The sequence below is a fragment of the Heterodontus francisci genome, chromosome 5 (genome assembly GCF_036365525.1).
Source record: "Heterodontus francisci isolate sHetFra1 chromosome 5, sHetFra1.hap1, whole genome shotgun sequence".
NCBI classification, from domain to species: domain Eukaryota; kingdom Metazoa; phylum Chordata; class Chondrichthyes; order Heterodontiformes; family Heterodontidae; genus Heterodontus; species Heterodontus francisci.
This window is the reverse complement of record NC_090375.1, coordinates 107787874-107801266: the sequence shown is the minus strand read 5'-3', so window position 1 is coordinate 107801266 and position 13393 is coordinate 107787874. Positions and strand designations below refer to the sequence as shown.

The 13393-nt window shown below is 42.1% G+C and overlaps 1 protein-coding gene across 7 annotated transcripts in view; it reads left to right on the top strand.

Annotated features, from left to right (window-relative positions):
- Positions 1-13393, top strand: part of tox (thymocyte selection-associated high mobility group box) — a 323812-nt gene that overhangs the window by 66308 nt on the left and 244111 nt on the right. The gene's annotated exons all lie outside the window — the stretch shown is intronic.

The window sequence follows — 13393 nt, the reverse complement described above, 5'->3', positions numbered from 1 at the left end:
ATTGAACCCGGGTCGCTGGAGCTGTGAGGCTGCGGTGCTAACCACTGCGCCACTGTGCCGCCCATATAAATAAACACATACAATATTCTTGCCTTGCCTGCTATAAAAATTCAAGTAAAAATGTCAATTTCTCTTTAAATGCAGACCTTCAATCATTCAACTTAGCAAGCTGGAACACCAGCGTCATGTGAGCAGATTGAATTCTTAGGAAAAATCAAAGAAAAGTGTATCTGATTTCATTTGCATTGATTTAAATTTGAATAAGGCTGTCACTTGTTTTCAATGGGAGCTCCAAATCCCATCAAACCAGATGTTCTGGGTGGAGATCTGGGGTGGAATTTTATGCTCTCCCCCACTGCGGTTTGGAGCTGGGAAGAGCATAAAATTGGGTGGGATGGTGGTGGAGAGGGGGACTCTGCCACTATCCTGCCTCTGCCAAAATTTAGTCCCAGGTGGGAAGGCCTGTGAATGGCCTGCCTGCCCGCCACCTCCCCCAGCCCCCCCCCCACCAGTTGAGATCCTTAACTGGGTAATTAACCCAAATAAGGGCATCTTCCCGTTGCAGCCGCAATTATCCATTCGGCAGGCGGCCCAGTCACCGCACGGTAAGCATGGCACGAAAAGCCATGTGGGCTGCTTCCTGGCTCTGGGCGATGGGGCTGGGGTGGTGGTGGAGGGGTTCCCTTGTTCAAAGGCACTTAATGCCTGAATGAGGGTCCAGGCATTGGAAAAGGGGGCCCCACTGAGGGCCACCCCCTTTCTCCTGCTCCTGAACCCCCTCCCCCACAACTTCCACCCCATGAGACCCCTCCTGCCCTGACCTACCTTAAGCCTGGTTTCAGCGCCACTCCTTAGTGTCTGGTCTCTGCAGTGACGCTGCAGCTGCTGGCCTCTCATTGGCCAGCACCTCTGCAAGGCTGGGACAGTGTCCTAAATCCTATGGAAGGCCCACCGCTGTCCGTTTAAGTGCCTGATTGGCACTAAATTTGGCGGGCCTTCCAGTAAAGAGGTGATGCGGGGATCCCCCAACATTGAGATCCTCACCGCCAGCATAAAACTACCCCCACAGTGAGCCTGATTCTCACCCCTGGAAATTCAGAAAATCACTTGTAAAATATTTAATTTGTCCATTACTGCTTTCGGAATATAGGAATTGCTGGACAAAAAAAAGTCCATCTATTTTGCCTTCTACCATCCTGCCCGTTGCATGATACAATGATCATAAAACTATTGACTAATCATAGCACATCGGCCCATTTTTGGGATGAATTGCGCCAGACACCATTTTGGTGAGGGCGTTACCACACGCATAGTGCCTGGTTACCAAAAGTATGAAAAGTAGGCAGATCATAACATCAATCAATATGCAGCACAGATTTGATGCCATCAGTGTCATTTTGCAGTTCAACACTCCAACTGACGCCCTCCCTTAACCATGCTTATATGTTCAGGGGACGAACCCCCCCACTAGTGGTGTTTCAAGAGATCATCAACTCTTCACACGTTAGTTGCTGGTTGATGTCTTTTGGCTGTTGCTTCGATCCTGGGCTGGCTGGCTGATAGGCAACAGTAAGGGCACTGGCAGAGTAGCAGGGGTAGGAGGACGAATGCTTTATTCCTGAGAGAGGACAGTAGGTTCGGGCTCCATGGAATCGCTGCCAGTCCCCCAGCGTGGTGCCTCAGCAATCCTAGTAATCTGTTGGAGGACAGATTGCTGCACTGCTGTGACACCCTCACACTCCTTTGCACACTGTAATCCGCAGTCACGCTGGCAATAGTCTGAGCTTGCATGACTGAAATCTGAGGTTCCACTGCAGCATCCAGACATTGGGTGGCGTCTGCTTGTTCTGCAGTGGAAGCTGAAACATTGGCCATCAGACACTGCATCATGGTTGGGTCCAAAAGTGTACCAATTTGGTGCGAGACTTCTTCATATTCTTTGACGTTGACCATAGCTTTCTGACAGACTTCCCAATGCACCAAGCATTTTGTTGTGTATACCCATCAGCCTTCTTCTGTAGGCTGCCCCATCAAAGTGCACATCTGAGTCCTCTGCAGTAGAACTCATGTGCGACTTCACCCTCCAGTGAGCTGGTACCTGCGCTAATCTTGCCCTTTGCTCAGCTGCAGGCCACTCATGTCCAGTGTCTCACCATATAAAGATAGTGCCTCTATGCAGTCCTTTAATTTACGTGCAATGCTAGTATCTGAGATGATGGCCACGACTGTGAGGTTGAGTGACAATGTGGCTGTCATGATTGAATAGCTGGCAGTATGTGCAAGTTGTGAAATGTGGGTTAGAGGCTTGCAGCAGTGGTCACTGTGTGGGGATACAGTGGAGCGTATGAATGTTAGGTATGAGTCCTGATTGATAAAGGTTGTTGGTAGGTGTGAGGTGGGGTTATGGTTAATTGAGCAGTGGTGGAGGCGATTGGTGCAGTTGATGGAATATAGCATTCGAAGATACATTCATTAACCTTGACCACTCATGTGAGGTCATTGAACTTCTTTCAGCACTGTGTCCAGGTCCTTGAGGCTTGATTCCTGCATTGACCTCCACGGCTACCTGTTCCCACAGCCTTCTGAGCATGTGTCTGGAGGACCTCCTGCCCCTCTGCGGACATAGGCCATCTCTCCTCCTTTCAACCTCCTCCACCAAGGCCTCCTCTGCAACATCCAAAAACCTTGGAGCCCGTTTTCTGCTCTGTTGTGCCATTCTTCAGTGTTTTTCAGATCAGATTAACTTCCAGCATGACTGCCAGCACCTTCTCCAGTCACAACACATCTCCCCTCTAAGTGTTGTAGTCCAACTTTAAACAATGCAAGGTAGGTTTTAGTGGTGCTGGTCACTCATGATATTGGCCTCCTGCTGATGCGTCCACCGGGCTGATTGGACACTGAAACCGTTGAAATGAGCAGGCAGCATGAAGTTGACGTGCTGTGTGCATTGCAAACAATGGGCACGGGGTAATCGCGCATCTCAATTCTCACGTTCATTTTCGGGAGCTATTGATTTAGTCACCAAGGTTTTTAAGGTTAAATATTCCGCTGAGAGGTGAGCTTTCTTTATGAACTTAGGATCATTGCCTCCTAAATAGTGCTCGTTGCAGATGTAAACTTTCTTAACATGTATCATTTTTATTTCAAATAGGGACATCCACAGATGTAATAAAGCTGTTGTCTGTAGTCAAAGGGAAAAAAAGTGTTTAACATAGAAGAGAAAACACTGTCTGGTCAACATTGAATTGTTTACTTGGCAGACATAGCTGCAGGAAACAATTTTAATCTAATAGGGCACATCTTTGAGTTCCTCACTGCACTAGAGCACAAACTTTGCATTTTATATTTGTTCACATTTGTTAATATGCAATAACAGTTTATTGACTGAATGTGCAGTAAGGAACAGCTGCCTGCATTATTGGTAAGTTCAGAATCCACTTGATTGCCCAAAGAACAGAATTTTTTGTGTTTAATTTTTATAATAAAAAGAGAGCGATTGTTACCGCCCAAAGTTCATGTTAAAATTTACTGGCAAAGAATTAGTCATACAATATCTTGACTAATACGCCCATTGAATTCTACACACACTACATTTATGATGACTCACTCCAAATTATTGTTCCACCCTTTGCAAAATAGCATCCTCAGTGCCACCATGAGAAACCTTTCATGAAATACCAGCTTTTGGGGTAACTCAAAACTGTATTTTCACTACTTAATTTCAGTTTACTTGAGACAACTTAGCACAGATGCAAACAATATAAGATAGTTCAATATTCATCAAAGTGAATAAGAAATTGTAAGTGTATAACCTGCTTTAACAGGAGATTGTTTCATTTGGGGAGTTCATGTTCAAAATGCAGCAAGAGCACCTCCAAATCCAATTAGTTCAGACTAAAGGCCTGCTCGGGTCTGCAAATGAAACTCGACCCGAGCCCGACAGAATCACATCCGACCCGAGCCTGACCCGGCCCGAGTCCTTTCATTTTTTCCCGCGCCCGACCCGACCCAACCACCGGAATAAAGTTGATTATATTAAAGAGGTTGTGCTCTACCTTGGATGGAATCGCTTACTGCAGACTAATGCGGAGTGTTCCCCACCTTGACATCCTGGCTGTCACTGTGTCTGACCTGACCAGACCCGACCCGAGCCCGAATGCCGGACCCAGAAGAACGACCCAACCCAACCCGAACCCAACACATGTCGTCGGGTTCCGTTGGGTTTGGGTCGGGTAGCTATGCTCTAGTCCAGACTATAGCAGGCATAATATTGTGAAGTAAAAATTCTGGAAAAAACGATAATATAAGAAAATATGGGCAAACGATGGTGAATTTAGAACTGCATAATGCAATGTTCAACAGCTGTGGCTATATTTTAACAATTTATAAATAGACAAGTACCAGTACTATAGGTATGCTTCTCCATGTTGTTACAGGGTTTTGTTTTTGTATTAAAAACTTTGAGTGCTAAATCTTTTAAAAAACTGTAAAAGGATTTTTCAGTGGACATCGACACCTGCAAAGAGCTGAAATTTTTGGATGTTTTGAAAGGAAGCTGACTTTGTATACAAGGACAGGAAAGCAGGCAGTTTCAAGGAAACCAGCAAGGGGTTTGACCTCCTCAGAGGAACACTTTGAACGACAAGGGGGACTCTATGTCTGGACATGTGACCTGTTCAGGAAGGTTTTTGCTTTCACTTTGGACCCTTTAAAAAGCCAGTGAGTTGGGCAAAGAGCAGGCATTTGAAATTTGGCTTTTGACCTGCCTGGAGATCAGAGAGGAAGACCCAGAGAAAGTGTCACCTCTCTCTGTAAAAGAATCCTGCATCTCGTGAGAAGAAATCCTGTATTTCAAAGGTGGCAGATTCCTATTGCCTCTTGTCTCTGAAGAATCTCTGCATCTATTTGTTCTTGTTGCCTCCTGTGTTTTAAGAAATCCTGAAATCTGAAGAAATCTTCTGTGCTATCCTGCTGCTGTAAAACCTAAGAAGACCTGTTGCTACACCCTCGATAAAAGACCAATGTGAAGCCTGCTGCAGTTGAATTGCCTTGAATGCCTACCCATCACAGACTGCTCATCAACCTCGCCTGGAGAGACTGAGTGGCATCTGACTATTTGACTCTGGGACACCTCATCAAACCGAAGAACTTCCTACCAGAATGTTATTCTGTTGGAATTGTTATTCCTTTCATTCTTATGAAACAGGTGTAAATCAAAAATCCTTTTGCCCCGGTTAACTTTTTTTAAATGTATGGGTGTGTGCCTGAGGGCGAGGGAAATAAGGAGTTTTTCGTATATAGAGTTATCTTATTATTAGTTAAGACTTGTTTTATAATAAATAGTTAATTTTGTTGTTAATTCAAGAAACCAGGTTGGTGTGCTTTATTCTGGAGGACTAATATAGTATGTAATTGGCTGTTTTTCAGTAGGTGGGAAAGTTTATTAATATGCTGTGACCCGTGGAGAAGTGGGATTGAATTAACAGTGCACTCCTCCTGCTTCGTTCATAACAATGTCTTTAACATTTTCTTTCTCTACGTCCCTACATATATCCAGTTGCAAATGGTATTCCAGCTTTCACCTATAAATTTGCCTTCTTTTAATATATTGAGGTTGACAACTGTGTAAAACACAGGGAAGTGCAAGTTCCTTTAGGCCTACTTTGGGCCTGAAATTTTTACTTTCTTAAAGTAGGAACAATGAGGTTCAATTTCTACTGCAGGGATTCAAATTTGACCAAACTAGCATTTCTTCTTTGGCATCCTTATCTCGAGAGACAATGGATACGTGCCTGGAGGTGGTCAGTGGTTTGTGAAGCAGCGCCTGGAGTGGCTATAAAGGCCAATTCTAGAGTGACAGGCTCGTCCACAGGTGCTGCAGAGAAATTTGTTTGTCGGGGCTGTTGCACAGTTGGCTCTCCCCTTGCGCCTCTGTCTTTTTTCCTGCCAACTACTAAGTCTCTTCGACTCGCCACATTTTAGCCCCGTCTTTATGGCTGCCTGCCAGCTCTGGCGAACGCTGGCAACTGACTCCCACGACTTGTGATCAATGTCACAGGATTTCATGTCGCGTTTGCAGACGTCTTTAAAGCGGAGACATGGACGGCCGGTGGGTCTGATACCAGTGGCGAGCTCGCTGTACAATGTGTCTTTGGGGATCCTGCCATCTTCCATGCGGCTCACATGGCCAAGCCATCTCAAGCGCCACTGACTCAGTAGTGTGTACAAGCTGGGGATGTTGGCCGCCTCGAGGACTTCTGTGTTGGAGATACGGTCCTGCCACCTGATGCCAAGTAATCTCCGGAGGCAGCGAAGATGGAATGAATTGAGACGTTGCTCTTGGCTGACATACATTGTCCAGGCCTCACTGCCATAGAGCAAGGTACTGAGGACACAGGCCTGATACACTCGGACTTTTGTGTTCCGTGTCAGTGCGCCATTTTCCCACACTCTCTTGGCCAGTCTGGACATAGCAGTGGAAGCCTTTCCCATGCGCTTGTTGATTTCTGCATCTAGAGACAGGTTACTGGTGATAGTTGAGCCTAGGTAGGTGAACTCTTGAACCACTTCCAGAGCATGGTCGCCAATATTGATGGATGGAGCATTTCTGACGTCCTGCCCCATGATGTTCGTTTTCTTGAGGCAGATGGTTATGCCAAATTCATTGCAGGCAGCTGCAAACCTGTCGATGAGACTCTGTAGGCACTCTTCAGTGTGCATTACCACCTTGTTTACCATCGCAGTTTGTAACCATATTGACCCTTTATTGATTATTGAATAAAATGGACTGATTAAACCAAACACTGAATGCCTTTAGCATTCTGTCTGTTTCTAACTAAAAATGAATGATAAAATATGGTGCATTAAATGGAATAAAATGGAAAAGAAACAGTCCTGTAATAGTAGGTTATCGTTCAGAGTGCATACTTTGACCAAAGTTTGACGTTTCAAGTTGCAGAATTAATTCTTTTGTTGAAGAAGTGATTAGATTTCTTGTAAATTATAAGTTGTGAAATCGATATTCATTTTACAAATTGTATGCATCGTGGGTGTAGGTATACTATAAATTCTAAACATTAGAATAAAACATACTAAGATATGATTAAGCTGAACTATGACTATTTATGCTTTGGCTCACTGTAACAGTTGTATTTAGTTCCATGGTGGTGTGAATTATTAATAGAGTATCCCAATAACAATTACATCATTGGTAGAGATTAAACATGTTATACCATAGTACTACTTTTCAATGAATAGTCACATCCCTTCATAGCTGCTGTTTTGAATTACTAAAGTATTTATAATGAATGTGTTCTTTCAAGGGAATGCACAATATAAGGATATATCACAGAAGGCTTGAGGTCTTGATATATATAAAAATTGTAATTTTTAAAAGTTCAAGATGAAGTCTGGACGGTCAGCTGACCTCACCTCCACTCTGCGAAAGGTTACCAGGACAACAGAGAACACAGATCAAAGACTTTCTTCTGAAAAACAGAAACTGCAGGGCTAACACCTGAAGAACAATGGGTTTTGCCCTCCCAGACTTTAGGGTTGTAAATCAAGGAGTCAGTAATTCGGAAGATGTCAATGTACCAGGCAGCTGTTAGCACCTGGGAACAATGGAAAGGCCCAAGCGGCTTTGTGAAACCAGACTTCTGGACTCTGCATTTTTAGGACAATGCAATAAGCTATTGGCTTCTGAGTCCAGATAAATTTAACAGACTTTCTGAATGGAAACAGGCTGTAAAAGAAGAAACCACCGGTTGTGGCCTTGAGAGAGAGAGAGAGAGAGGGGAGGGGGACTCCTGCTCTTGGAAGCCTGTTACAGTAAAAGGCTTTGAAGAGTTGAACCTGTTTTGAAAGTCGAAGCTTGCAGAGAAGGAGAAGACCAGCAGGATCACTAGGGAAGGCCTTATTCACGGGCGTCCAGGTCGGAAGTGTGTAGAGAGTGAGTGAACATTGATTTTTGAAAAGGTCTGGGAGATCCAACCCATTGCAATTGGGAGGAGTTTGAGACTTTTAACTGCAAAGGGTTTCACCATGAAAAAAGATTGTATAATGTAAAAGTGTGGTGTGAGGTTTTCAAGTATTTTAATAAGTAAAGAAACTATCTTTCTTTGTAAGTAGTTGTATCAGCTACTTACAAATTGTTATTCAGTTAATTGGGGATTTCTTTTTGTTTAGTTATTATAATAAAAGTCTTAAAACATGAAATCTTGTGTAATTCTTGAAATTGATCTCGGGTTCATATCTCATATTTTTCATGTTAACGATCTCACTGAGGTCATAATAGTAGATCAAAGTTTTATTTTAAATCATTTTCATGGAACAGTTTGCACTGATTTCTCCCACCGGCTCAACAAATATTGCTATAAAAATTGAAATAGATATTGAATTCAAAACCAAAATGATAGTTAATATTTTTTTCCAGTTGTTCTGAATTGCTTTCAGTTACTCCTAGTCTAGATTTATGAACTGACTTGTAGACCAATAGTTTCTTTCTAGTAACCACATGAGACGACAGTGTGATTCTTTAAGGAGATGTTACTGAACTACAAAATTAATATATCTAATTAACATATTCCTACTTGAGGATATAATTTTAATATCATTGCATCAGTTTTAAATGCAGAATATATGGTATGTTGTGCCACTGGGCTTAAGTAGGTGTTGGGGTTTCTCCACATTTTGTTTAACTTATAAAATGGATAAAAGCCGATTGAGTGTAGTTTTATATCAGTAAATCTCACTTTGCTTCTCAGCTTAAACATCCTGCAAGGTTTTGATGTTGCCAATCATGTAATTCCTTGGTTCTGTGCCTTTCTCCTCTACAGAGAATGGTGAGTAAACTATAAAGCTAATACGTACATTTAGAGAAGACACTGTGCCATAAAACACTTAGTGACACATGTTCATTATAATGTACCAGTAAATAATAAAGGTATAAACATTGAGGTCATTCAAAATATAGTTCAATACTATGATAGGAAGCTAATGTAGTGGAGGGGCAAATGGTCTTTTCCCATTGCTTTTTTCTTTCACTTTTAAATGCAGCGCAGCAATATTACCTGACTAAGAGAAAATATATTTCTTCAGTTTAAAGCTGGAAACCTTTAGTCAAATTCTTAATGTTGGTTAAAGCTAAATTAGTTCCATGAAACTTCACCATATTGCAAAGTAAAACCTGTTATTTTTGTATTTGTGACATTGCCCAAAGCAGAGGCAGAGAATTGAGTAGGTGAAGTAACTCTTTTTAATCAGATACATACTGACACAAGAAAAACATATTCCTTATTCTGTGGAAGAAAGGATGTTGCCTCTTATAACTTACCAGTTATTTTAGACAAATTATTCTGAAATCTTATACTGCTTGAGTTATGTGACTGTTATTGGCGACCCAGGAACCACACAAGGCACATACTAGATAGATAGAATAAACGTTGACCTCATAGCACAGCAGCAGAGGGAACATGATATTAACAGGTTAATGTGCAAATGTTCACCAATTTCTGTTTTCCTTTAATATGCCAAATGATACTTGGAGACAGTTTGGCATAACATAGTAATGTTTATTGTCATGCAGGCCCCCACCTGCCAAAAATGAGGCATATTAATTTTGCCACATGGACATTAAATTTCAAATTGTTGCTAGGAAGAAGCGAAGGCCTGATACAAGGGGTTGCCAAGCCCCTGGCTGGAAAGACATTTTTGCATATTAACAGACAGTATTTGTAGGTCAAAGGACCATTCCCTGACCCACCCAATACACAAAGCCATAAGTGGTTATACCAGTCACATGACTATGCTGCTGGCCAACTTGGGGAGTTTTAAATTCTAGAGACAGTGTTTGAACTGACAGAAAGCTCTTTGCTCCTGGATTGAAAAGACCTCCTCTTCTCCTGTCTGCTCCCATCTCTTTCTCACGGAACTCCAAAACTCTCTGAAGACACATGAACCCCAAGAGAGAAAAGTCTCCTACTGTGAGCAAGGTTTAAGAAGAAAACTGGGCCCCACTGAAAAGCAAGATCCACCTACAATCAAAGACTACAGCGAGCTCGAAGCACAGTAACAAAAAAACCCTCTTCAGAGATTGCCTCAAACCTTTCCACTTTATTTTTCTTCTGCTCTTTCTGTCCCGATCTGCATGCGTGTATCACATATGCATGGTAGCTTGGGTGTGTCGTGTATCCGTATGTCATTAACTGAATTAGAGTTTTAAGTTTAAGTTTAATAAAATTTCATCTTCTTTAAACCTGAGAAAGCCTGCTCGTGCTCGTTTCTTTACCTTATAATTGGAAAGCAATGAACAAGGATTCGCCAAGAAGGAGCTAAAAACACGATGTGTTAAAAATTAAAACTCTGTTACAGTAAGACCAGGTGAAGGCAGAAAGGGAACTCTAGACAATTTCTCACCTGGTCGTAACATTATATTAGTATCAATATGAAGGAAACTTGTATAGCACATCAATGGCACTTTTACATCTTGGACTTTGTCAAGGTTTGATACAACTGAGTGGCTTGCTAGGCCATTTCAGAGGCCAGTTAAGAGTCAATCACATTGCTGTGCGTCTGGAGTCGCATGTAGGCCATACCAGGTAAGGACGGCAGATTTCTTTCCCTAAAGGACATTGGTGAACCAGATGGGTTTTTACAACAATCAACAATAGTTTTATGCTCACCACTAAACTAACATTTTAATTCCAGATTTATTAATTGAATTCCAATTCAATTCAAACCCTCGTCCCCAGAGCATTAGTTTGGGGCTCTGGGTTACTAGTCTAGTGACATTACCACTATGCCACCGCCTCTCCCATTTCGATATGCAGCAAGACCTGGACAACATCCAGGCTTGGACTGATAAGTGGCAAGTAACATTTGCGCCACACAAATGCCAGGCAATGACCATATCAAACAAGAGAGAATCTAGCCATCTCCCCTTGATGTTCAATGGTATTACCATCGCTGAATCCCACACTACCAACATCCTGGGGGTCACCATTGACCAAAAATTGAACTGGACCAGCCACATAAATGCTGTGGCTACAAGAGCAGGTCGGAATCTTGGAATTCTGTGGCAAATAACTCACCTCCTGTCTCCCCAAAGCCAGTCCACCATCTACAAGGCATAAGACAGGAATGTGATGGAATATTCTCCATGTGCCGGGATGGGTGCAGCTCCAACAACACGCAAGAATCTCAACACCATCCAGGACAAAGCAACCCATTTGATTGGCACTCCATCCACCACCTTCAACATTCACTCCCTTCACAACTGACACACAATGGCAGCAGTGTGTACCATCTACAAGATGCACTGCAGCAACTCACCAAAGCTCCTTCGACAGCACCTTTCAAACCCGTGACCTCTACCACCTAGAAGGACAAGGGCAGCAGACACATAGCAAAACCACCACCACCCGCAAGTTTCCTTCCAAGCCACGCACCATCCTGACTTGGAAATATATTGCTATTCCTTCACTATTGCTGGGTCAAAATTCTGGAACTCCCTCCCTAACAGCACTGTTGGTGTACCTACATCCCAAGGACTGCAGCGGTTCAAGAAGGCAGCTCATCACCACCTTCTCAAGGGCAATTAGGGATGGGCAATAAATGCTGGCATAGCCAGTAATGCCCGCATCCCCCGAATGAATAAATTAAAAAAAAAATCACAGGATGAATACTTCGTATTATAAAGCAGGGAACCTCCAAAGGTCCAATAACTTCAGAGATCCACACTTCTGTGGCTGCTCAAAGCACTGTTGGGTCTTGCTTTTATCTAAATGCGTGGAGCTGGATTGTAAATGTCTTTGTCCCCATAATTCACTGCTTTCTGTCCACAAATAGCCCTGATTTAGAGAGGCTGCAAAAAAAAGATAAATGAAAGGGAATGATGCATGGAGGCTGTGGGGTTCGGTTTGACTAATTTTCTTGTAGAACCCCTGAATAAATTGTAAAAGTCCTTAAAAAAGGGAGTTATATGAGATACAGTGATTCTATTTTCAACTATGCTCTGTCGAAACTCAAAGAAATGGCGGCAGCTTTGGTCTTAATTATAACTTTGAGGCAGGCTTTACTGAATGAAATCAGCAGGGTTCATTAGGGTCCCATTTGATGTATCAGTATTATAAAAATACCAAGTTAATTATGCTCAAATGCTGCAAGTTACCTCCATTTTCCTGCAATCATGAAATGAGAGAAACCCTGTGAAGCAAATTAGTCCTAATTGAAAGAGGACTGATTAATATTTAAATAAGGCATTGTGTGAGGGATTCTGCCATGAGAAAAATAAGCTGAACATCTGAATTAATTGCATAGCAGGTTAAATTAAATTTCATATAATGGACTGGAAGATGAGTTGGCAATGCGCTTTAGGAGTGAACACAATGGCTAAAATACCAGCCTTTTCGTTTCCTTTTGGCTGGATTCCACTTAGAACCTTGAGGCCCTACCTCTTTGTTGTCTGTCTTTCATTATACACAAAGGTACTAACATAAAATTGCAACCACATTTTAAAAAACGTAATCCTTTTAGGAAGCAACACCTGCTGACTGTTTCTGTGAATATTTTTCTTTTGTACATTTGGCTGAAAATTTTAAATGGTGAAGTGATGACTGCACTTTATTTTGCAATTGAAGGATCTTTCATAAAGTATAAAATTTAGCTGTAGCTTAGGTCCCTCTTTCTGCTCACCCTAACTTATCTCTGTGATCTCCTTCAGCCTTGTATTCCCATACACAAACTCCATTTCTCAAACACCAGGCTATTCTTTGTCCTTGAACTCACCCATTATTGGTGGCTGTTCATTCATCCACCTTGCTTCTGTCTTCTGGAACTATCTGCCTTGTTCCCTTTGATTTTCCACAGCTTTCATAAACCTCTACAACAAGCTTCTTTATGACCATAGCTCAGCTTCAGCCGAACCCTCACTGTTCCCTTTTTCCCTCCTGCTTGCCATTCAATTTTTTCCCCTTAAATTAGTTTGATGCATCTTCCTGCCTATGAGGAGCAATATAAAAAAGCAAAATTGTTGTAGTAGTTAATTGGGATTTATTATTTGATTAGCAGTTATCACTAACTTCTCTGCCATTGATAAGCTTACAACACAACTCAGTTTACAGTGATGTCATTACTTAAGGTGCTGTGTAAAATAAATTAGATCCAGTTTATTAGTAAACTGTTCAAATTGATGGTGGTGTTTTCTCTTTATTGACTTGTTTCCAATCAAATGATCTTAATTACTCTGGTTTTGATCAATTTATATACTATTCATATGGTAAGGCATGTGACTGCTGCATCACTGAAAGACGCTTGTCCCACTAAGAGGTTTCATTGGTTAGATTCAAAGGACCTTCTACTATTGACATATAAGAGTGCCTCCATATTCCTACCT